Source organism: Vitis riparia, chromosome 2 (genome assembly GCF_004353265.1).
Source record: "Vitis riparia cultivar Riparia Gloire de Montpellier isolate 1030 chromosome 2, EGFV_Vit.rip_1.0, whole genome shotgun sequence".
Taxonomy (NCBI): domain Eukaryota; kingdom Viridiplantae; phylum Streptophyta; class Magnoliopsida; order Vitales; family Vitaceae; genus Vitis; species Vitis riparia.
Window position 1 is genome coordinate 5113422 of NC_048432.1, and position 25175 is coordinate 5138596.

The window sequence follows — 25175 nt, forward strand, 5'->3', positions numbered from 1 at the left end:
TAGTCTTTTATATAGTGAGTTTTTAAAATTTTGTTTAATTAAATCTATGTATGACATAGTTACACTTTTGTAATTGTAACATTTTGTTACATTAAATACTTTTTAATTAATGTTATATGATCCAAAAATAATATTACATTTTTAAATATTATTTTATGTTTTTATTAGGATATATTACTAAAATTAGATTGAATAATATTATATAATACTAAAATGTATTTAAATTTAATATATTTGTAGACCACCCCTTGGGCCTTTTTCTTTTTTGGGCTGTCTTTGTTGGGCTTGGCCCTTTTTTTAAAGAGAGTAGGCCCATTTGAGCTTTTATTTGGCCTACCCAGATGAGGACAAGTGCCCTCACTTGGCCATCCATTTGAGCCTTTTTATTGCCATTTTCGGCGAGGGTTTGAGCACGCAATTCTAGGGCAAGGAGAGGACCTTCCATTTTGGGAGAAAAAGGCGGCGGTTGGGAAAGCATCTTTGGAGAAGAGAAAAACAGAGTAGAGAGGATTTGAACGAAGAGCATTTTTAGAGAGCAGGGCCTTGAGGAGGAGGAACATCTGGAAACGGATTGGAGAGGAGCAGAGCAGAGGAGCCTTAGCTTCTAGAGAGGGCTTTTGGGTCCTCCAGGTATGGTCACTGTGGGTTTCACCTTTATTTATTCATGCTGTTCTCTTCTTTTCTTCAGAGAGCTCAAAAATCACTTTGCTATTTAGATGTGAGTATCAGAGAAAGCATCTGAACCTGATTGATTTTCTTTATGGTTGTTCACGAGCTTGGTGTGGCTTATTTATCCCTTTCTCCTTTGGTCTAGCTTGAAAATAATCTGATTATCTTTTTCTTTTTAACTACATTGTGCCTTGGAAGATTACATCTCTGTTTTTCATTCATAAATCTGGGTTTAGCTTCTTCCCTCTCTATTCATAAGCACAGGAATGACTCATGACAGATACTTGGTTAAGAAGACTTCTTTATTTGTGAGTCTGTTTTGCTAATCGTGCTTTTGATATTTTCTCTATACTATTGGAGTTTGGTTTGGGTTCATTTTGACTCCCCAAGAGGAATTCTACTGGTGCCCTCCCTGTGTTATGGGGTGAGTAATGATATTCCTAAGGATTTTAAGAGAGAAAGAACAGGGGAAGGAATGTCTCATCAACCTTGCTGATTTCCCGGACCTGTGAACTTCTCATTTGAGACTGCCATTGCTTTCTGTATTATTAACGGCATCCCTGCCATGGTGGAAATCTCGTCTTCATCCTATACAAGATGTATCTTCCGTGTAGTCACCATCTTTGGAACCCGTTGCTGAAGCTTTCACTAAGTCAAATTGTGCTCGGTTTCACTTCTTGTTGCTACTGACTTTGCATGGAACAATATATGGCCAAGAAAGCTCTCAGGATTTCCACAGCAGAAACAAGGCCAAAGTGGGGTAACCTTATTTGAGAAGTGTATTCAGTAGAGAGAGAGAGGTGGCTTTGTCAGAGAGAGAAATTTAGAAGAAAATTTGAGGAATACCCGGAATCCCGGACTGAGTTGGAGACAAAAACGCGGGTGGCGAAATTCAACTAGTTAAAAAAATCTGAAACATGAGCTCCCAGTCACACAGGAAACTGTGAAGGCACCAGCGAATGAGGTTTCAAATCTGGAAATTATCTAAGATGGATTTTTTTCTGGGTTGCAAAAGAAGCCAGTGCATGGTGAGGTTAACAGTTCGTTTTCTTCTTCAAGGATGGGAACTCCAAGGACTGACCACTCGGTGGGGTTAGAAGATGTATTTTGGCGGATGTGGATATCATGAACTATCAATTTGTCAAAATAAATTTGGTGGTTCCCATGGTTATTCGAATGTCAAAGAATTGCAAATCAAGAAGACTTTCCAAGTTGGAATTTACTGGATTTTTTTTAATCCTTGCGGCTATTCTGGTTTGTGGTTCAGAAGGGTTGAATTTCGAGGGGCTATGGTTTTCTTTAGTTAAAGAAGAGGCTCAATGATCAGTTTAATCAATTTGTATAACTGGAATCCTAGTGATCATGATACCATGTGAGTGGATGGATGTGAATTGCACGGGAATGGAGAAAAAGGGAATAAGTATTGGATGTGGACCCACCACACAAGTGCAATTATGGAAATTACAACACTTTCTCGCCAAGTGGAAAGCAATTGTTCATGTGGGGGGTATCAGGTATGAGTATGGAATTGATCCCAAAGGCTGAGGGTATGGCTCATTTCCAAGACTTAAAAAAAGAGACTAATGGGAACAACAAGATGATTGCGCGTGGTCCCCACCAAAATTCTTTATGCAAGGCTACTCTCCTTTTGCACCTCATGCTTGGATCTTCTTCATACTTGGCATTTCATGGCCAACTTTCCCATACCATCTCTCATGGACGTGGACATCCACCTATTCCATGTATGGCCTCCTCCCAAGGTGAGTTTTATTTTGCTATATTTTCTTTTCAAAATTTCCTCTTTAGAAATTTTCATAGGCGAATAAAATTCCAGATTTAATAAAATTCATGCTGCCATGTTTTCTTCTTGGCATGCATTTTTTATGATTTTTAAAATCATTTTCTCAAACACCTTGAGTTTTCAAACAACTCCTCATTTTCCAAGAGTGGGTTGGGCCCATTTGAACCTTTCTATAGTTTTAGTAAGTTGCATTTTAGGGACCTCATTTGGGGGTGGGGGGGGGACCACCTTAGGAGGCCACACCTAGCCAGAGACAGTTTTGAAAATTGAGAAATTTTGAATCATGAATAATATTGAGAAAATTATTTTAAATCAAGGAAAATGAGAAGATTTATTCTTGTTTATTAAAAAAGGTGAGAGTTGGGAAAACTATTCTAAATCAAGGAAAATGAGAAAATTTATTCATGTTTATTAAAAAAAGGTGAGAGTTGGGAAAACTATTCTAAATCAAGGAAAATTGAAAATTTTTATTTAAAATTAAAAGAAGTTTAAAAAAAAAACTTATTAAATAATAGAAATAATGTAATAGCCCAATAAATAATAGAAATAATATAATTCATGAAACTGAACATGTTATGGCCGCACATTATAATATAAATCCCACACGAAATGCAATGACCACCATGCATCAATAATTCCTTAATCCTTAAATAATCAAATTGATGTACTTTGGATGTTCGATAAAATTATAATAATAAAGGAAAGGTCAAGCTCATTCATTTAAAATGTTGGATCAAACAAACCCAAACGAATTCTAACTATTCCACATTAATCAACGGATTACAACTAAAACTACAAAAGTGAAAACATGCAAAATATGGCACCAATTTAATTAAATCAATTAACTAAAGTTATATATATAAACAACTACAAATTAAATATTGATGCTTTAAAACTAAAATTAGCAAACTTTAAAACAAGTAAACAATAACATGAAATTAACCAAATTAATTAAATAAAATTATATACATCTACTAAATTGATATTAAATCCTAAATTAAAATAATAAACTTGGAGTATGAAACCAATTAAATTAATATAATAAATTATGAAACACACGTAATCTACATAAGATGAATGATTGAGAACTAATTCAAAGGAGCACAAAAATATTAACATGGATCAACTAGAATAACAATTAATAATTTTATGGGTAATATAAACTAACATGGATATTTTAAATAGCAACTAAAAATTTTAAAAATTAACATGAATCAATAAAATAAGAATTGATAATTCCAAGGATAATATAGATAAACATGGAATTTCAAAATCCAACAACAAATAATAAAAAAAATGACATGAATATTCAAAGTTACCAACAAATAATTTTACATAAACTAGCATGGATATTATAAACCTACATTGATATTAGCTTCCAATTGTTTAATTTTAAATTTAAAACAATACAAACCATTGACACCATGTCTTGACCCTGTCAACTTTAAATTATATATATAAATTTTTTATTCCATAAAACAAACCACTAACATGTTGAAAGTATTCCATCGCCGTATAAATTATTTATACTACATGAATTCATATACTTTAAAACGTAAACTAAAGCCCTAAGAACTAATAACTTTCCAAAGGAAACTCTAAACAACTACAAATTAATAAGAAACAATTGAAATTGATTTTTAAATATTCTAAAACATAAATAAATAAAACAAGAACTAATAACTTTCTAAAACAAATCGGAATGGCTTTCTTCAAAAAAAAAAAGGAAAAAAATGAAGGTCACACACTTTTCTCAATCTCAAATTCATTTTCTTTTAATCCAAAGAAGATTAACAAAAGAAATGTGGCAGCTGCCTGTACTTCCCCGCTCTCATTTTTCATTAAAAAAAAAATAAAAATAGAACATGGGCACATTAACATAAACAACCCAATGGCCAGCTGTAACCATGCATGGCCTCACCTTTTGTATCCCATTAATTTATAATTTCCATGGCAACCACAGATCAATAGTTTCATTAAGTCCAACCACAAACATTATTTCTATTTCATTGAACAGCTGACTACATACTTCAATGTCCTTATTATTGTTATTTTTTACTTTAATCAACAACACCAACACCGAACTCATTATAGGAAACAGAAAGAATCTTCCATCTATGTTCAAGCCAATCAAACTCAAGTATATGAAAATCAAATTTTGAGACTTTAGAGATATGAGATATTAAAATAAATATTCTTCCAAAAACAAACATGATTTATTAACATTCCAAACTCCCTTCAAAACACAGTGAAAATGGTGGCCTTTTAGGCCCTTAAATCCTACCAGTTTTGGCTAAGACCTCAAGACAAAAACACGAAACTTCAAGCCAAAACAAATGACCAAAATGGCTGAGCCAAACCTTAAATTCAAAGAGGTTCAACACTGTTTGAATCTGGTTTTAGGGCTATGGACGAGATGGTGTCGAGATGGGTTGCTGCATTCCCAAAAGATTATAGTTGGCGGATGTGATCTGCAACTACTGTGTGCTACATGGACTCGCGAATGGCAACGTTGAAGAGGTGGCTGCTTTGAAGAAGACCTATGCTAGTTCTTCTACTCGGCCCTCCGTAGCGTCTTCTCAAAGCTCCTTATGTTGGTAGAGAAGATGATGGTATGGAGAAGACGCTCATTTGGTGTTTGGCCTCCTCTCATTCGCTCTTGCCCGCTACTGAAGATGATTCCCCCCGTGAGCTCTCCTCCGCCTCCCCAGAAAAATCTTTCCCTGCAAGCTCCAACCTCCGCTTCCTCCCTCAACTCCTCTATTTTCTTCTAAAAGTCCAACTCTCTTCTCTCTCTCGTTTTCGAATGCTCTGTTATCCCATCTCTTCTAGCACCAACCGCTGCTTTCTCTCTAAAAAATGGACCCAAGAATCAGTTCTACTCTGAGCTCCCTTTCCCGCACTCTCTTCTCAAAACTCATTGAAAAACCCCCCTCAATCCCGACTCTCTCTTTCTCCCCTTCTCATCCTTCTCTCTCTCAAAAATTCCCCGAACCTCTCTCAGCCTCCTCCGTTTTTCCCCTTTCCCAAAAACCTCTCTACCCATACCTCCCCATTCCTCTAAGCTGTAGGTGGTCCTTTCAGCATGGTGGTGACATGAAGCCAAGGTCAAAGTGGGAGAGCTTTTTTAAGGCCCTCATGTCTGCCCAAAACTCCCTATCTCTCCATGACAAAAACGTTAATGAGGCCTTAAAAAAACCAAATAAAGCAAAGCCACCTTTTGGTGGTCTACAATACCACTTTACTTTTCTAAAAATATTTATAATATTAAATAAAAATATAATATATTTTAAAATAATAAAATTTCCTTTTATTTTTAACATGCTCACATTTAAATATTATACATATTTTTTAATAAAATAATTTAATTTGATAATCTCAAATATAAAAAATAATATAATTAATTATTAATTTATTTATTTATTTTAAATTTTTTATAATTATTTTTAATTTTATAATTATTTTTAATTTTAATAATATATAAATTATATATTTAATTTTAATTTTTTCATAATTATTACATTGAGAGCCGTGCATTAAAGGAAAGGTGGAGTATCCTGCTCATACCCAAACTTCATTTAAATTAAAATATCACAATTTCATCATTTCACCTAATCTTTCAAGAGTAGCCACTCATTCCTAAAGGACTAGACACTCATGTTCAATTCCACCTACTACTTCTCTCTGGTTTGACCAACAAGCAAAGGAAACCTCCTTGCTATGAACTTTATATGGTCTCCTTGCGCATGCATTCTCCATGTGGAAACCAACATCCTCTCAAAATAAAAATAAAAATAAAAATAAAAATAAAAGCCTTCCAAATAAGTGTTCTACGATAAGTTGTCTATATAATAATATCAAGACTCAAGACCAAATCATAGTCAACTTTTTTTGTGACCCACCACCAAAAAATAATGGTATATATTATTATTTATGTATTAAATAATATTGTTAAATAACGTATTCTTGGATACCAAGCTGTTGAATAATGCAAAAAACTAATATATATGTAATAAACCAATTACTTATCATAATTATAATTTTTTATATTTATAAAAAAATATAAAAATTGATTATCAGCTAGAATAAACTGATTCTAATATTTAAAAAAATGAAAAGATAAAATATGAAATTCTTATCAACAAATTATTGTATTTAATGTATCAAATATCGCTTTTAAATTTCAATTGAAAAAATTTGAGATTTATGCAATTACAATATAAGGGATTTATATTTAAAACATGTATTTTAAAAATATATTTAGTAACCATATAAAATAATTTATTATAATTTAAAATTTCTAATTAAATAAAAATATGTTTCACATCTCATTTGAAGGAAATTATTTCTCTTTTGATATTTGAAATGTAAACAAATTAATTTACAAGTATGAAAACAATAATTAAGAGTGTATTTGGTAGTATTTTTATTTGAAGTGCTATTAACATAAATGTTTTATGTGAAAGTATTTTTAGGAAAATTACCTATTAAGAGAGAGTTTTATAGTATTTTTATTCAAAATGTTTTTTCATAAAAGTGTTTTCTCTACAAATGTTTTTAGGAAAATTATTTATAAAGTATTTCTTTTATAAAACATTATAAGTGATTTTCTAATACTATAATTTTTTTTTTAGAAACTACTACAAGTGATTTTTGAAAATTATAAGTAATTTTTTTTATATTTGTAATAATATTTTTGAAATTTTGTCTAGCATATATTTTTTTCCTTAAAACACTTTTTATGTTAAAAGGTATTTCTTAAAATCACTAACAAATGAAATGTAAGAATTCTACCTAAATATCATTATTTATTATATTCAACCTTATAATTCTACTAAGTTTGAGAAGTTCTCCCAAATTTGACTAATATTTTATCAACCAAAAGTTATAATTTATATTCTAAATAGATTAATCATAAAAGTCACTATAATTCATATAAATAAGAATTATACTATATATAAAAAAAAAGGAAGCCACCCATTTTTTATATTTTTGCCGATCATCTCTTGTATAAAATACCACATTTTGAATGACAACATTTACAATATAGAAGTGTAAATATGAATACACACATGTTATTTATTGTTTTTTTAAATGGAAGATAAAGATAATTGTAGATGATGGTGAGGACTTATATTATATTCACAATTCTTTTTCTTTTTCAATTTCTAATAATTATAGTAGAATCCCTGTTTCTAAATTTTAAAACTCTTGGAAAAGGTGATACCATATATAGTATAATCAAGAACCCTATATCATGTGAAAAATGATACTACAAAAATTAATGTAAGTGTATGTGATACCCATAGTTAAATTTACTTTTTTAGATTTATTTTATTTAATAACAATCTCTTATATAATTCTTGTTCATTGTATAACTTATACCTTATAAAGACCATGTGGTCCACTAACACAATTATTATTCAAAACCTTTAACCTGTTATTAGGTAAGTTTTACAACTTGGTCATGTCAATCACTTTTACAAATTAATTTGATGTTTTATTTTTCAAATATTAAAATGATTGAAAATATACTGCAATAGTATCTTATGCGATAAACCTCATTTGAATTTTTTATACTTCTATCAATGATTTTGTATATGAAAGTTATTCTATGGTAGACTTAAATGCAAAAATTAAAAATAAAAAATAAAAAATTGTTCATACCAATCACCTTTCCCCGTATATTAACAAACATCTACATATATATATATATATATATATATATAGGAAATGGGAATGGAGGAGGGAGACTATTAGGCTCACTATGAAGCTCTTGTAGCTTTGTAGGTTTGCAGGTGAATCATTATTTTAGAAGGTGATGTCAATGATAGAGAGAAGGAGGTGATGTTGATGTAAATGATGGAAAGAGAGTTGACATAAATGAGAGAGAGAAAGAGGAAGACAAACAGGGGAAACTAATTTTTATTTTATCAATACAAGTAAATATTACTCAAGATCCAAAAAAAATTCAAAAATAATAAAATTTGATGATTTGAAAATTGTAATTTATACATCTATATTTATTACTTTCCTCATTTGTCTTATGTTGGGATGGTTAAGTTAAAAGAAAGGTCATGTTGAATATAAAATGCATGCTCAAAATTGTTAAATTATATATAATGATCATGTCTATATCTTTAAATAAAGATAATAATCTAATTATAATTTTTTAGAAATTTTATAAAAAGATTACAAAATTTATATAAGAATTTTGGAATCCTCAAACTTGATATTTTTTGAAATCTAGTTGGACTTGAAGAAGATTATTTTATATTTTTATTTTTCAATGTCCATCCAAAAGTTAATTAAGAAGTCAAATATCTTCACTAATTTTCCCTTCTAATTTCTTTTTTTAGAATTTGTATTTTACAATTAATAACACTTATACTATATAACATTATTATAACCATTTATAATTACTAAGTACATATAGGGCATAATAAAGGAAAGTGACATAAAAACAATATATATATATATATAAGAAAACTATTAAAACACACAATTTCGTGATATGAAAAGGAAAAAAAAAAAGCATAAAAATATTCATATGACATATTAGAAAAAGATAGTCCAATTTAACTAAAAACTATTGTAATATCATTTTTAGATGTAGTTTAGGTAATATCAAAACTATAGGATCACATTGGCATATGTTCCATGTTGTAGTATTAGCTAATGAATTTTAATTTGCAATCAGTTTTTTTCACTCATGATAATCTTCTATTTTTCTATTTTAATTATTAGTAACAATATATTTCAAAAATCAATTTTTTTAGTGAGTTATAATTAAAGTGTAAAAGTAATTTTGAATTTTGATGGTAAACTAAAATTTTATAATTTTACAAGAGACATTCATAAGAATAATAATAATAATAATAATAATAGTTAATTGAAATTAATATTCTTCAATTACTCTTAGACTTTAATTTAATTTAATTATTTTTATTTATAAAGTTATAATCCTATTTTGATTATAAAATAATAACTAATATTATTATAATATGCATTTGTGAAAAACTAAGTTTGAGATAAGGAATCTTTATGCTTTAGCTGTATAAAATAAATACTCAAATGTAAAAGGAAATATATTTATATATATTTTGAGAGGATGTGAGTATCAAAATGGGTCAGTGTTCATCAATTACAAGAAATAAAATATAGCTTTTGGAGAGTTAGTGGTGCAGCACTAAGTAAGAGAAGTGGCTTTTTTTTTCCCTGTCCTTTCATTCATTATGAGAACTACAAGTCTAAATGCCTAGAGAAGTGTTTGTTTAAAGCATAATGATGTTGTGAACGGGAGACAAACAATCAAACCTTTTGGTGTTTTCTTGAAAGGGAGGGTTTGGATTTACCAACTTGCAACTTGGAAGTTGGAACTAGGTTCAGTTGTTGAAATCAAGGGCTCAGGAAACTTCCATTGCGTACAACAATTAAACAAGTCTATTCAGAATTTATAAAAATTTTCAATCAAAAAAAAAAAAAAAAAAAAACAGTCCTTCAAAAGGCGTTGTGATTGCATTTTAGTCCTCATATGAATTCTCATCACCAGTACACTTCAAAAGGCGTTGTGATTTATTAAGAATAAAATATGAATGATTTAAAAGACTACCAACTTCTCAAGTTTATAATATTTATGGAGTTTGTGGGAGCATGAAGACATCAATGTAGAAGAGAAGGCAAGACACATCCATATCAACAGGAGCTTAGTTGCAAGCGTTGTCCAATGCTTCAATCAGGCAGATTGAGCTTTTGTGTACACACTTGTCAGTAGCCCAGAGGAAAAGGACCCTACACTTTGCACTCTTCCAAATCTTTCCTCATGTTTTTTTTTCAAATTTACACGTTCCAATCCATTCTTTTCACTATATTATAAAATCTTTATTATAAAATAAATATTTTTTTTAGACTCTCTATCTTCATAGCTATTCATTTCCCTACCTACTAATTTCCTTACCAAAAAATAGGGGACTGGTTTTGGGGGAAATTCTCATGTGTTTCTTTTGAGAGGTGGGTCTGAAAGGATTTTTTTAGGGAGCTTTCAGAAAAACAAATGGGGTGAAAGAGAAGAAAGAATAGAGAAAGAAAGAGACTTTGGGAGAAGGAGTCTGGACTGGTTTTTGGACAGCTCTGGGGGGTTTTCTTTTGGAAACTATGGAGAGCGAGGGAGGTCTGAACTGGTTTTTTGGAGATAGAGAGAGCAAAAGAAGCCGAGAGAGGAGGCAAGAAGAAAAGAAGATAAGATAGTGCTCTCAGGTATAACCATTATAGCTCCCTACTCATTTCATTTTATGATACTACTCTTGATCCTTTTACTGCAATTATTTTGAATGTTGCCCTCTACCTACCTTTTTGGATCCTCTAGAATGTTGTTCATTTTTTATTTTTTAGTTTTTGAGGTGAAGAGGATTTAGAAGATAGAGCCAAAAGAGGGGACTTACGGACTGGCAGTAGGTGGTGAGAAGATCTAGAGATTTCTCTCTTTTTTGAGGAGATTTAAAAATAACAATGCTTTGACATGAAGAATTATTGCAAAGGTCATGAATAAGGTTAAATTCGTAGGATTTTTGGGTATAATTGACAGGGCACAATGGACTTAATTATATATGTTCAATTTGGATTCCATTTTATGTGTTTCTCATGGAAAATGAATGTAGTGCAAGAGACTCTAATATGATAATTTTTAAGAATTTTCTTATATTACAAAAGTTTCTAAATATTTACAGTAGATATCTTTGTTGTGCATGTTGTATAATTTTAACCTCTTCTTATCAATTTTCATTCATTGATATAAAGAATATTGGTTATCTTAAAGATCAATTCTATATACATAATTAAAATTAACAGCTAGTTTCTTGATCTTCTAACAATTTTCCTCTCCATTTGTTATGGTGTTGTCTTGTAGACTTGTTGAGTGGTTGTTGAGTAGCTGATATTTCTTTGCATTAAGGTTAGTAATAATTTGGGCTTCACTTCTTCTTATATTTGATTATATGCTTGATAATTCAATTTGTGAAGTATGTTTTCCTCTTTTTGTTATGCATCAAATTAGTTGATTGATCAGAATATTTTATTTCTTTATATGAATCTAGAAATACATACTTAAATTTTAAAAAATATTTCAAATAGTGATAGCATGTTAATATTCATATATGTAGTATTTATTTTCAATTTTTTCCCTTATATAGGAAATACTTATTATGTTTTACTAAATTATTTATGATATTAAAGGTTCAATTAATTTAGCATATTATTATGATTAGAAAATTGTGCTAAGAACAAAAAAAGGGCTATGTGTCACATACTACCTTGAGGTTGTTGAATCATATTTTTATTTATGAAATATAAAGGACATTCTCTCTTATCTATATGGTTATAATGCATCAGTTTTCTTGCTGAGTTTCCTAGTTAATCCGAATCACTAAATTGCCGCACAAATGCTGATTCGCAACATGTGACCTTATTTAAAAAATCTTGCAAATTATATGATTTGTTTTAGAAGCCTTCTTGAACACATGCACATGTACTTGATTTACAAAAAAAGTTAAAGAAGTAAATTTCTCATTTTTATTCTTCATATATGCATGCATAAAACCTTAGACTTCCGTTCAAGTATCTTTGTGTGACAAATTTTTTCTTATTACATGTTAGAGACATTGAAGTTGTCAAAGAGTGAAAATGGTCCTATCAATGAAGTAGTTTCAAATTGACAACTTCTTAATTTGTCTAACATGTGATTAAAATTTTGTCTACAAATTATGCTTGAATTGTCCGGTTGGACAGTATAGGATAACATAATGTCTATGAAATCACCCTCATATGCTTCGTTCATTTCTTAAAATTTCGATAACATTTCCTTTTGTTCTCTGGGTGCATATTTGGACAAGGTTAAATAATGTCTTGCCCATTTCGTGTACTTGGAGAACTATGGGGAAATGCTGTCGAAATTTTGTTGAAGTAAAACGAAGCTTATTAGTGGTTGAGTCATAGGGATTATGCATTCCTATATGGAATAGGAACTACCACCTAAATTAGGAAGTTGGATATATTAGAATGCATAAGACACTCATCATATGTTGATATGCTCAAATTACATTTTTTTTTTTTTTTTTTTTGTGTATTCTTAAATCATCATGGTCCATTTTTATTATAATTTTTATTTATAAGGTTTATGTCTTAGGTAGAAAATTTATAAACTTATTTTTTTTATTCTAATATGAACCTTAAGATTCTCTCTTTGTTGTTGAGATTTTAACTTTAAGAATAAGATTCTAGAAGGCCTACAACACAAAGTTAAGATTCAATGTAATTTGTTTTAGAAGCTTTTTGTAACTATATTGGTATAAATTTTAACTTTTTTTTTCTCTACAATTTTGATCTTTCATAGTCATACCTTTAGAGAAAATTACTAACATTGGAATGTGAATTATAACCTATATCTTCCTTCTATTTAATGTTAGGTAGAATAATAAGTACTTTAATATTGTCTTTATGTGTTTATTAAGACATCATATTATAATTCATGAATCTATAGTGTTCACTACTTCTTAGTTGGTTGTTATTTAAGTGAGCATTGACATTATAATGATCGTATCGTTGGTTGATAATCCTTATTGAACTTCCCCTATGATTTTTCTTTTCCAAATTTTTTATGGATTAATTAATTTCGTTGTTGGTTTTTCTTTACCTTTTGTCGGTTGTTTTAAATTGATGGTCTTGAGTTTCTATCAGTAATATTTACCTAGAATCGTAACTTCAAGATCCAATGCAACATACAGGAACTACTATTAACGCATATAGCTACCAAGCTCATTTAGGAATAAGGATTTCATATATGTGAAAATAGGAATTTGCCTATGCAAAGAACAACACCTCACCTTTGCATCATTCTATCACAAGATAAACTAGTTGTGCATGAGCAATTTCTTTACTTTATATGTGTGAGTATGACCATGTAATAGCGAGACTATTACCACATTGTTTTCACTTAATTTATCTCATTTCCTTATTTCACATATGGTATATACAAATATGCATACATACTTACATACATATGTGTGTGTGAGAGTCTAAATTTATGCCTATACATCATTGATGATTGTATCAGATCTAAGAAGATGGATAGGAGTTGGATGCAACTACAAAATAGACTTTGTAATGAATATGTTGAAGGTGTGAGAACATTTATTCAGGTAGCAAAGCAACACTTAAGAGTGGATAATAAGACACGTTGTCCATGTCGACAGTGTTTAAATGTAAGATTCCAAGATTTGATCATAGTTGAACAACACCTAATTAGATATGGGTTTTCAAGTAGTTACAATATATGGATACATCATGGTGATGAAGTTGAAGGTGTTTCACATGCGCAGCCTGATATGTGTAGTGATAGTAATGGGTGTATGATCAATGACAACTATGTTGATGATGAAATTAATGATGCAATAAATGATATGCATGGGCCAAGAAATAAAGAAGTTAACTCGAATGAATCTATTGGTCATGAAATAGGTAGAAATGGGAAGAATATTGATTATTTGTTTAGTGAAGCTCATCGAGAGTTGTATCCAGGTTGTACTAAGTTCTCAGCTTTGAGTTTTCTTGTAAAGTTGATGCACATAAAGGTTCTTAATCGATGGAGCAATAAGTCATTTGACATGTTGCTCGAACTACTACTTGATGCTTTTCCAGACGGAGCAAACATTCCAAAATCACATTATGATGCGAAGAAGATGTTGCGAGATTTTGGTTTAGGATATGATTCCATTCATGCATGCAAGTATGATTGTGCATTATTTTGGAAAGAAAATGAGACGTTTCACAATTGTCCCGTGTGTAACGAACCAAGATATAAAAATGGAAAGATCCCTCAGAAAGTGTTACGACATTTTCCATTAAAGCCAAGGCTACAAAGATTGTTTATGTCAAGATATACATCAGCTGATATGCGATGGCATAAGGAAAAAGAATCCATGAAGATGGAGTGTTGAGGCATCCGACGGATTCAGAGGTATGGAAGGATTTTGATAATCAATATCCTTGGTTTGCTCAGGATGCTAGAAATGTGAGGTTGGGCCTTGCAACTGATGGTTTCAATCCATTTGGTACTATGAGTAACAACTATAGTATGTGGCCAGTTGTCCTTGTGCCATACAATATGCCACCTTGGAAGTGTATGAAGGAAAGTTTTTTCATGATGTCATTACTTATACCTGGGCCACATGCTCCAGGTAAGGATATTGACATATACTTACGCCCTTTGGTAGATGAGCTTAAAGAGTTATGGCATGATGGTGTCCATACGTTTGACATGTCAAGTGGAGATTATTTTCGCATGCATGCATGTCTACTATGGGCTATACATGACTTTCCTGCTTATGGAAACTTGTCTGGTTGGAGCACAAAAGGGTATAAGGCATGTCCTACTTGTAATGAAGACACATCCTCACAGGGCATTAGAAGCAAAATATGTTATATGGGTCATAGGAGATTCTTACCTCTTAATCATAGTTGGAGAAGGAGTCGACAACATGATGGTAAGCCTGAACATAGACCACCACCTAAGACACTATCTGGTGAGGATATTTTACAACAATTGTCTCATGTTTATAATTCTAGGCCTGGTAAGCATATAAATAATAAAGACAAGAAAAGGAAACGAGGGCCTGAAGAATTAAATTGGATGAGAAAGAGTATTTTTTTTTAGTTGGAATATTGGTCAAAACTTAAGATGAGACATAATATTGATGTCATGCATGTTGAGAAGAATGTCTGTGATAATGTGGTCAATACCTTGTTGAACATTGTAGGGAAGACTAAAGATACTGAGAAAGCTCGTTTGGACTTGGCCGACATGAAGATAAGGAATGAGTTACATCTTCAATTGAAAGGAAATAAGCTATTAAAACCCCATTCATGTTATACCTTGACTTTCAAAGAAAGAAAAGAATTTTGTAAGTTTCTAAAGTCAGTCAAGTTTCCAGATGGTTATGCAGCAAACATATCTAGAAATGTAAACATTAGCGATGGGAAGATTTTTAGGGTTAAAATCTCATGATTGTCATGTCTTGCTTCAACGGCTTCTCCCTGTTGGTATTCGTCCTTACTTGAATAAGGACATATGTACTGCATTGGTTGAATTATCTGGATTCTTCCAAAAGTTATGTGCTAAGACATTGTACGTTGCGGACCTAGAAAGATTAGAGGAAGGAATTGTCATAATATTGTGTAAACTTGAAAGGATATTCCCCTCCGGCTTTCTTTGATATTAAGATCCACTTAGCGGTGCATTTACTTTGTGAGGCTAAGCTTGCTGGACCAGTAAGCTATCGGTGGATGTATCCATTTGAGAGGTATTTTACATACATTTAACTATATTAAAAAATAATGAAATTTATGTAATGTTATCATGTGATAAATAAAATTATTTTTTTTTTGGTACTTTTCTTTCATATTTAGGAACTTGGGCACCTTAAAAAAATATGTTAGAAATAAAGCTCGACCAGAGGGTTTAATTGCTGAAGCATACACTGTGAATGAAGCTTTAACATTTTGTTCAATGTACCTTCATGGAATTGAAACATGTTTCACTCGAGATGAAAGGAATGAGGATAATCGAGAAGAACAAGCTATTGGCCATTTATCTATTTTCTCACAACAAGCACGACCAGTAGGTGGTCAACAATTACAGCAACTTTCGAAAGAAGAATTGGAAAAGGCACATTGGTATGTCATAAACAATTGTCGTGAGTTGCAACCCTATTTAGAGTAAGTGTTAACCAATCTTGTGCGAGTTGTTTAAATATGTTTTTTTTAGAGCATTTGTGTAATATAACACCCTTATATACACACTTTTGTGAACAATGCACATATAGTGAGCACTTGGACGAGTTACGAAGGATAAGTGCTTCAAATTTGGAGTTGGAACAAGAAAAATATTTTCCTAAGTGGTTTAAAGATCATGTAAGTTATTAATCATGTCTTTCATATTTCTTAATAGTAGAGTATATATTTTAACAACAACAATTAAAATGCATTTTTCTTATTACAGATGAGACAAATGCGTATTAAGCATCCATCTGAAGTCACGAAAGAACTGTATTCATTGGCATGTGGACCAGATGCTCGAATTCACACATATATAGGATGTATTGTAAATGGAGTTCGTTTTCACACAAAAGATCGTGATGATCATCGAATTACCCAAAATAGTGGCATTTGTGTTTCAGGGGAGCATGATGGAGAAAATGTTAATTTTTATGGTGTTCTAACCAATGTGCTAGAGCTAGATTATTTATTTGGGTATAAGATTATCCTTTTCAAGTGCAAGTGGTTTGACACAAATCACCAAAGGAAAAAAATACAACAAGATCCACACTTTACCATCATAAACATTAGTTCTACTTGGTATGAAAATGATCCATTTGTACTAGCTACTCAGGCTCATCAAGTGTTCTATCTTGATGATTATAAAATGGCCAAAATTGGAAAGTTGTGCAAAAGGTTCACATAGACACTTGTGGGATATTTTAGAGGTGGACAGTAATATAGAAGTTGATGCAAATTTTGACGAGACAAACAAGATGATGCTTACCAAGAAAATGAGTCATGTGATATTGAATGGTCATTTGAACTAGATGATCAATTAGAACGTTTTGATCGCATTAATGTTAATCCAGAAGTCATAAATAATAACATTTTGTGTATGGGTGATATAAATGATGATGGTGATGATGATTTCATATGCGATGATATAATATAAGAAGATATCATTGTTGATAATGATAACATTGTGGAGGAGTGGCTTCAAGTGAAAGTGAGAGTGACTAAACATGCAAGTATGATATTTAAATGATACTATGTTTTCCATTATCATGTTTACTAATTCATTTGATCTTTACATATATATGTTTTATTCAAATTTCATTATTTATTGATTACAAGTTCTCACCTTATTAATAATAGCTGCCTTTCTATATACATATTTTCAGCATAGTTGTAGATGGTCCTGGAAAAGACCACGTCCACCTATCATACCTAAGCAGTTAGAGGATAATGTGAATGCAGGTCATATCGATTTTTAATTAAAATTAACTTGTTAAAATATATGTTTGACATTTTTTTTTGTTTAATGAGTTAATGATGTCAAATTAACACTTATACATTAAAATGCTCAACACATAAGATGACAAAGAATGACATTCAAAGACTTAGTACTGATCAACTCAGCCAAGGTCAAGAAGGTATTCCTCCATTAGTGCAAACTAGTGGGACATGTAGGAGGTTAAACATCAACCTCACAGTGGAAATGATTTTTGACACAGGTAAAGAAGTTGAAATACTTTATATAAATGTTCTAAATAAGTTCATGTAGATTAACAAAATATATGTTCTTGTCATTATTTAGCACAAAAGAGGACACGAAGTGGAAGGATTATAGGTACAAGTCCAATCAAGGAAGCTAATAGAACTCCTCCAAATGTGCAAGTTGATGTTGCTCATACTAGCCTCAACAGAACTCCACAAGTAAGCATGCATGTTTAATTGGTTTAATTAGATATGTTGAAATAAAAATTGATTTTATTTTTTTTTTTTATTGTTGTAGATGTAACAATATTGAAGGTATAAAATATAAACTTAGTTAAGTCCATTTGTAATTGATAATTTATATTAGAGATTTAATGTATTCATTTTATTTCATATGTATAACTAGATCAAATTGCTATACATTAACTTCAATGACTTAATTCTATTAATTGATATAATTCTTAATGCTTAGCACGTAAGATGATTGATAATGATAGCAAGAGAGGAGGCATAGACCGACAACTTCAAGGTGTTGGGAATCTAGAGAACACTACAACTAATGCGACATTGCAAGCCAATGGAACACATAGTAGGCATCAAAACAACTCCACATGTAAGCATATTGAACTAGTTTAATTAGATAAGTTACCTCATAATTTGAAATTGTGATTGTTTTATTACTGTTATATACTTACTAGGCTAAAGCTATAAAAACGTAAACTTGGCTAACTCCATTTGTATTTGCTCTATTCATTATCTTAAAATCCATTCCTTTTTATTTGAAATATAACTAAACTAAAGTGTTATAATTTATTTGTATGAAAGAAAAAAAATACCTATATTATTTATTATTATTTTAAATGTATTAGACTATATTATGAAAAATATGCTTTGCAAAATCATTGTTTATAGAAACCATCTGGTGTTGAACAACATCATATATGTCATTAATTAATTTGTATAATTTCTCAATGCTCAGTACGCAGGATGCCGTGTAGTGATAGTCAGAGAGTTGATACATTTCTACCTATGCAAGATATTGAGAATGGAGATGACACCCCAATTCCCCCTCCACATTGCAAGATTGTGGGACACCAAGAAATGTTAACAAAAACTCAACTCGTAAGCATGTTGAATTGGTTTAATTGGATAGGTTAAGAAAATTTGGAATTTTTCTTCTTGTTGTCATAGACTTAACAATATTAAATCTATATAGGCATTAAAAAAACTTTAACTTTTATTTTGAAATATAGTCAATTTAGTCTAAATTATGCTTTATTAGTATGTTTGTTTAACAAATTTCTTTATGTTCAATGAGTTATATGTGCTAATTAATTCTTATAATTTTCTAATGCTCAGCTCGAAGGATGACTCGTAGTCACAATCGGATAGTTGGTATAGATGAACTCATGCGGGGTTTTGGGAATGTAGAGGACACCATAACCCCTGCAATAATGGACACGAGTGAGACACCTTTTGATCCCAATAACAACACCTCTACCATGGATGCTGATTCTACACTGGTAAGGATGTTGGATTAGTTTATATATGTATATATATACATATATATATTCAACAGGTTCAGTTGCATCACCTGAAATTATTAATTTTCATTGTTTAAGTTGCATTGAAATTAAATGAACTTTCTACTAATATAATTTAATCACAACAAACATTTGAGACTTTAGTGTACATATGGATATACTTCTGTGTAAGTTAGATTATCTTATGGAAAACATCATAAATAGAGATTAATCAAGTTTATGTGCATTACTTAAGAAACACATTAATTTTCATAGTTTTTTATTTAAGTTGAAACAAAATTAGATGATCTTTGTACTAATATAATTTAATCACAACAAACATTTGAGACTTAGTGTTATGAAAACATTTTATTGGATTCACTTCTATATAGTTATAATATAGAAATTATCTATGTAAGTTGGACTACCTTATGGAGATTTTAATAAAACAATTACTATAACAACATTCTATTTGTTTTAAAATATTTTATGTGAACTAATTATTGTTAATGATCAATGCATAGGACGTAGGAAAGTTCGGGGGGACAGTCGAGGTGTTGGGATAGACAAATTGATCCAAGCAAATGGAAGTCGACCACTTGGTGGGGTTGAGATTAAACCCGAAAATAATGCTCCGACTGGTGTCAACAGTAGTAGAATGAAATCTGAAATAGGAACCATTGTAAGAAATTATGCACCATTGGACGTTGAGAAGTGGGCTGATATATCAGAAAGTGACAAAGTTTTCATGATGGAGAAATTGCAGGTATGATGCTTGAAAATATTCCTAATTTGATGCATAATTTTTCCATTACTAATTAGGTTTAGTAATGAAATGATAATTTATATCTTATATGTATACCTATGCATGTATATGAGTGAAAATTAATGTAGACCTTTTTTACTTAAAGTTAGAAATGTTAAATGAGTGTTATACTAATTTAAAATTTGTGAGCTTGCTATTTGTTAGATTTGCTTTGGTATTGATACCATATGGGTGTATGTTTTTGCATTATTATTGTTGTTGTAATTATTATTATTATTATTATTATGGTAATTTGACTTCCATTTTTGGAAGATGTGAGATGTAAAATTTTATGTTATATTACAAATATATATATTAGTTTGAGCCTATGGAAAACAATACTTTATCATTATTTTCCATTTTCTCCTTAGAGGTAGAGGCAAATAAAATTTAAGTTTTAAAATTACCAGGAAACATTAATTAACAATTCCATGTAGATTAAATAACCAACTAAAAGTAGTTAATTTCTAGTCCTTGTTTTACCATATTAATGCAATCTAACTTTAAATTTTGTAAGCATGTGATCTTTATAATTTTATTACCTTCTATTTTATCCATTACTATCCTTACACTATCATGATTTATTCTAATTATAAAGTTTTGTAATCATCTCCAACTAAAATCCCATATAGAGTTAACTTGTCCTATTTTTTCTTATATTTTTTTCATTCTCTCTAAAATATCTAAGTATTAGTCCACTATGAATAATAATAAATCAACTTTAGTTTATTGACTAACCTTTCTTTGGTTAATAATCTTATTGGCTTAGCTAATTGTGATAAAGAATAAGAAAAATATCTAACTATTGTACTAAAAGTTTTATTTATAAATATCAATTGGTCATCTTATTTGCTTAGAAGCTTAAATATTTCTTACTTCACTATTTGTGTTCTAGGAAAAGTTTATAATTGATTTTACTCAAGATCATGTGAAAAAGGCTATAGAAGGCAAAATGGCTGCAAGATACAGAGATCACAGAAACAAGTGCCACAAGCATTTCAAGAAGTACCCAACAATAGCTTTGGCAAAGCAGAATCCATATAAGCATGTTAGTGATCAAAAGCAATGGGATTGGTTATGTGATAGATTTGCCTCAGAAAAATTCCAAGTAAAGATTTCATCAAAATCTTGTTTGGTTTGCTTTATCATGTTTAACATGATATTATATTTTAATATTGATACTTTAATCTTAACTTTTAATCATAAAGCGACGCTCAACATTGAACATTGAAAACATAATGAAGTTACCTTTTACTCATCGAGGTGGATCACGGTCCTTTGTACAACATGTGGAAGAATTGGTAAAATTAAGAGAAATTATGTTATTTTTATTAATGCTTTTAAATTGTTGATTACTGTACTTCACAAATGATTTAACTTTATTCTTTAGTTTAATGAGATATATCAACTTTTATCTTTGGAAATAATTAGCTTATTAAATGCTTAATATTGTCTTTATTGTATTGAATCATGTGTTGGATCTAATATTTTGATTCCATCCTTTAACTAAAACTATTGTTATTATGTATAGATTTTGGTCATTAAAAGCTATGGTGCATTTCATTACAATTCCATACTCTTAAGACTTGGTATGAATGACAATATTAAATATTCTTCTACTTGCATGTTTTCGTTAGCCTTGAGTTTAATGTTCATTTGTAAAACAAATGTATGTCTATACAATGATCACTATGTTAAACTTGAAGTAGGATAGTCTTTTTTATATATAAATATCGAATTCCATACTCTTAAGACTTGGTATGAATGACAATATTGAATATTCTTCTACTTGCATGTTTTCATTAGCCTTGAGTTTAATGTTCATTTGTAAAACAAATGTATGTCTATACAATGATCACTATGTTAAACTGAAGTAGGATAGTCTTTTTTATGATGTTAACATTACTTTATACATTAGAATAAGTCCATTGTAGCTATAATAAGGATGTATTTTTTTAATATATTTTTAGGATGAATTTAAGGCAATGAAATTGAATTGTTAAATTTATATTTTTGTTGCTTGTATATGTATGTTATTAAGAAAATAAAGGAATAGTCAACAACTTAAGTAGGTGTCAATAAAAACCATGACTAGAAGGCATGTATACTTGTAGCAAGAAGATTTTAGCTTTTACTAGTTGTGGTAGTGATTGCTTGGGAAAAAAATATGGACCATTTGTGATTTTTCAAAAATAAAGAAAGGCATATAGCCAAGGTACTATTATATTCATAACATAGAAGGGTTCTAGATATGACATGTCATGGGCTATGAAAATAGGCCTAGTATGGTCAAGGCATGTTAAGCCTTGACCATAGGGTTCCTTTATAAAACCAATTTTTGCAGCCTTCTTTTTTCAGTAGGTGTACACATTTGTAGAGATGATTTATCCATTCAATATTGTGGATTTGTATTATACATATAGATCATTCAAAAAGATTAAGTTACAAATAAATAACACAACTTAAGACCAAAATTAAAATCAAAAGAATTAATAAATCTTTTAAATTAACAAAATTAAACAAAAAATATGGACTTTGGTGAAACCAAGTCAATCTAACCCTTTTCTGATAGAGGTTTCTTTGGGTTTTTCTTTCTATCACTACTTTCATCCGGCTCCTTTCAAAAACCTTTCAACTATGTTTCACTTTTTCTATATCTCTATATGTATATATTCATAACTATTGTTTGAATTAGAGATTTTAAATTATTGGTTAATTTATGATTTTGGTGAATGATGAAACCTTGACCACTTGCAGCTAAGGGTTTGAATTAGATTGTGTATTATACCATGCTTTTAATTGAATTTTGATCTTTCCATCATTCTGATTTTTAATTTTGCGGATAGTTGGTATTTGTAGTGTTAGATCTAAGGTTTAGAGTTTTTCTACGTTTAGCATTTCACAATGAACTTATTTGGCCTTTGTTGATTACTTTGATCAATTTTTATACTTATTTGCACATACCTTTCATGTCATGCAACCAAATTGTATATTTTATGTTCTATCTAATATTCTAGATATGTTTCTTGATTTGTTTTCCTTTTAGAATAGGGAGTTTGACTTGTAAATTTTATAATATGCATTTTTTTCTTTATACAAAGCATATATATTTGTTTCTTTCTTTTTAAGTGAGTCAATTTATTATAAATATCATAATTTTGGCTAGAAAAATAATAATATAACAAAAATTAGATTATAATACAACATTAAAAAATGACTTACTTTATATTACAATAAACATAAAATAAAAATCTGGTTGTTTAACTTGCATAAGAGATCTTTCTTGTGTGACTCATGAATTTTGATCACCATGGATGCAAATTTATTTGAGGTTCTATATAGTTTATTGTTTCTTAAAATTATATTTATATTTTTTTTTACGCATTCTTCATGTTGTTATCTAGGCACGACACACCGGACAAGCGCTAGGACAAATAGAACTTTTCAAGTTAATGCATTGGACTTCTCAAAATGGTTGGATAAACCAAGAAGCAGAGGTTTCTTATGTAAGTTTTCCTTATAGAATCTTCATCTTGCTTATTTTTTTATTTAAATATGATTTTCAATTTGTTTCTAACTTGTAGCTTAAGTAGGTCACTATACAAAATTGGTTTTTCACATTATGTAATTTTTTTATTTTCATTTGACTGAGTTTAAAAATGATAGATAAAAATGAATTAAATTGGTCTTATTAAATTTTGTGATTCTATATATAGTAGGAAAATTTTATGAAATTCTATAGAAATTCATATGAACCTTCCAAAAATTTGCCATAGTCATAAAGAACATGCTATGAAAAAGTTACAATTTTTTTTTTCATGAAATTCTATAGAAATTTATATGAACCTTCCAAAAATTTGCCATAATCATAAAGAACATGCTATGAAACTTAAGCAAATTGTTATATATATATTCTCTTTTTGCAATAAATTATAGTTGAATTAGCCAAGTTGCCTATTGAAAAGATTTTATTTAATTAGTTTGTGTTTTACATTATTTTACATTTTTTTTTTGTATTTGTAGGAAAAAATGTTAGGATTGCAAAAGCAACCAGTGCCAGAAGGTGGTCAAGCCTTGAAAGAGGCTGAAATATGTGTTCAAGTGTTAGGGTCAAGATCTGGATATATCAAGGGCTTAGGTCATGGTCCTCGACCACCCTCATCCTCATCGAAATCTACACATAAGTCACATCGAGAGATAGAATTGGAGAATGAGCTTAAAGCAACACGAGAGCTTTTACAAAGTCAAGAGACTTGAATCCAGCACCAGCAGTCCCAGATAGCTCAATTAGCTAGTTTTGTTAGTGAAATGCGCCAACACATGCATATTCCAGGATCAAGCTCAAAAAGTTCATCTCCTTCAGATGATACACTGCTTATGGATTCTTAGTCACACTTCATGGATGATGATTGACATTTTCTCCATTAACACTTGGTTTGGAGTTTTTTTGGACATTATCTTTCCTTGACATATATATATGGTACTTTTGTTTACTGCATTATTTTTTTTGGATGTTATCACATTTTGCAAATGTGTTATTTTTGTGGCCACATTTTGCACATGTGTTAGTTTTGTTATCACATTTTGCACATGTGTTAGTTTGCTTGCTACATATCAATCTTTACTATTTTTTATTTTTATTTTTTTATGTTATCACATTTTGCACATGTGTTTGTTTGCTACTTTTCTTTTACTTTTAGAACTTATGACATTTTACAAATGTGGATGTCAGTGCTTACTATTTATTTATTTATTTTGTATATGTGAATATACCAAAACTCTTTTGCATTCAATGGAATATTATCAATTATTTATTAAAGCTTTGTTGTTACATAATTTATTTATTCATTTGGAGTTTTTAATTATCAATTATGTAATAAATTAAGTTATAACAAAATTTAATTGTTTAATTAAGTTTTATAATTTAAATTTAAATTTAAATATTGGAATATATCAATTGAATATTAAAATATGATGACAAAATTATTATATACATATAGACAAAAGTTCATATGTTTAGAGCCATTTATTTATTTTTTTTGTTAAAATATGACCTGAACTTCCAATGGGG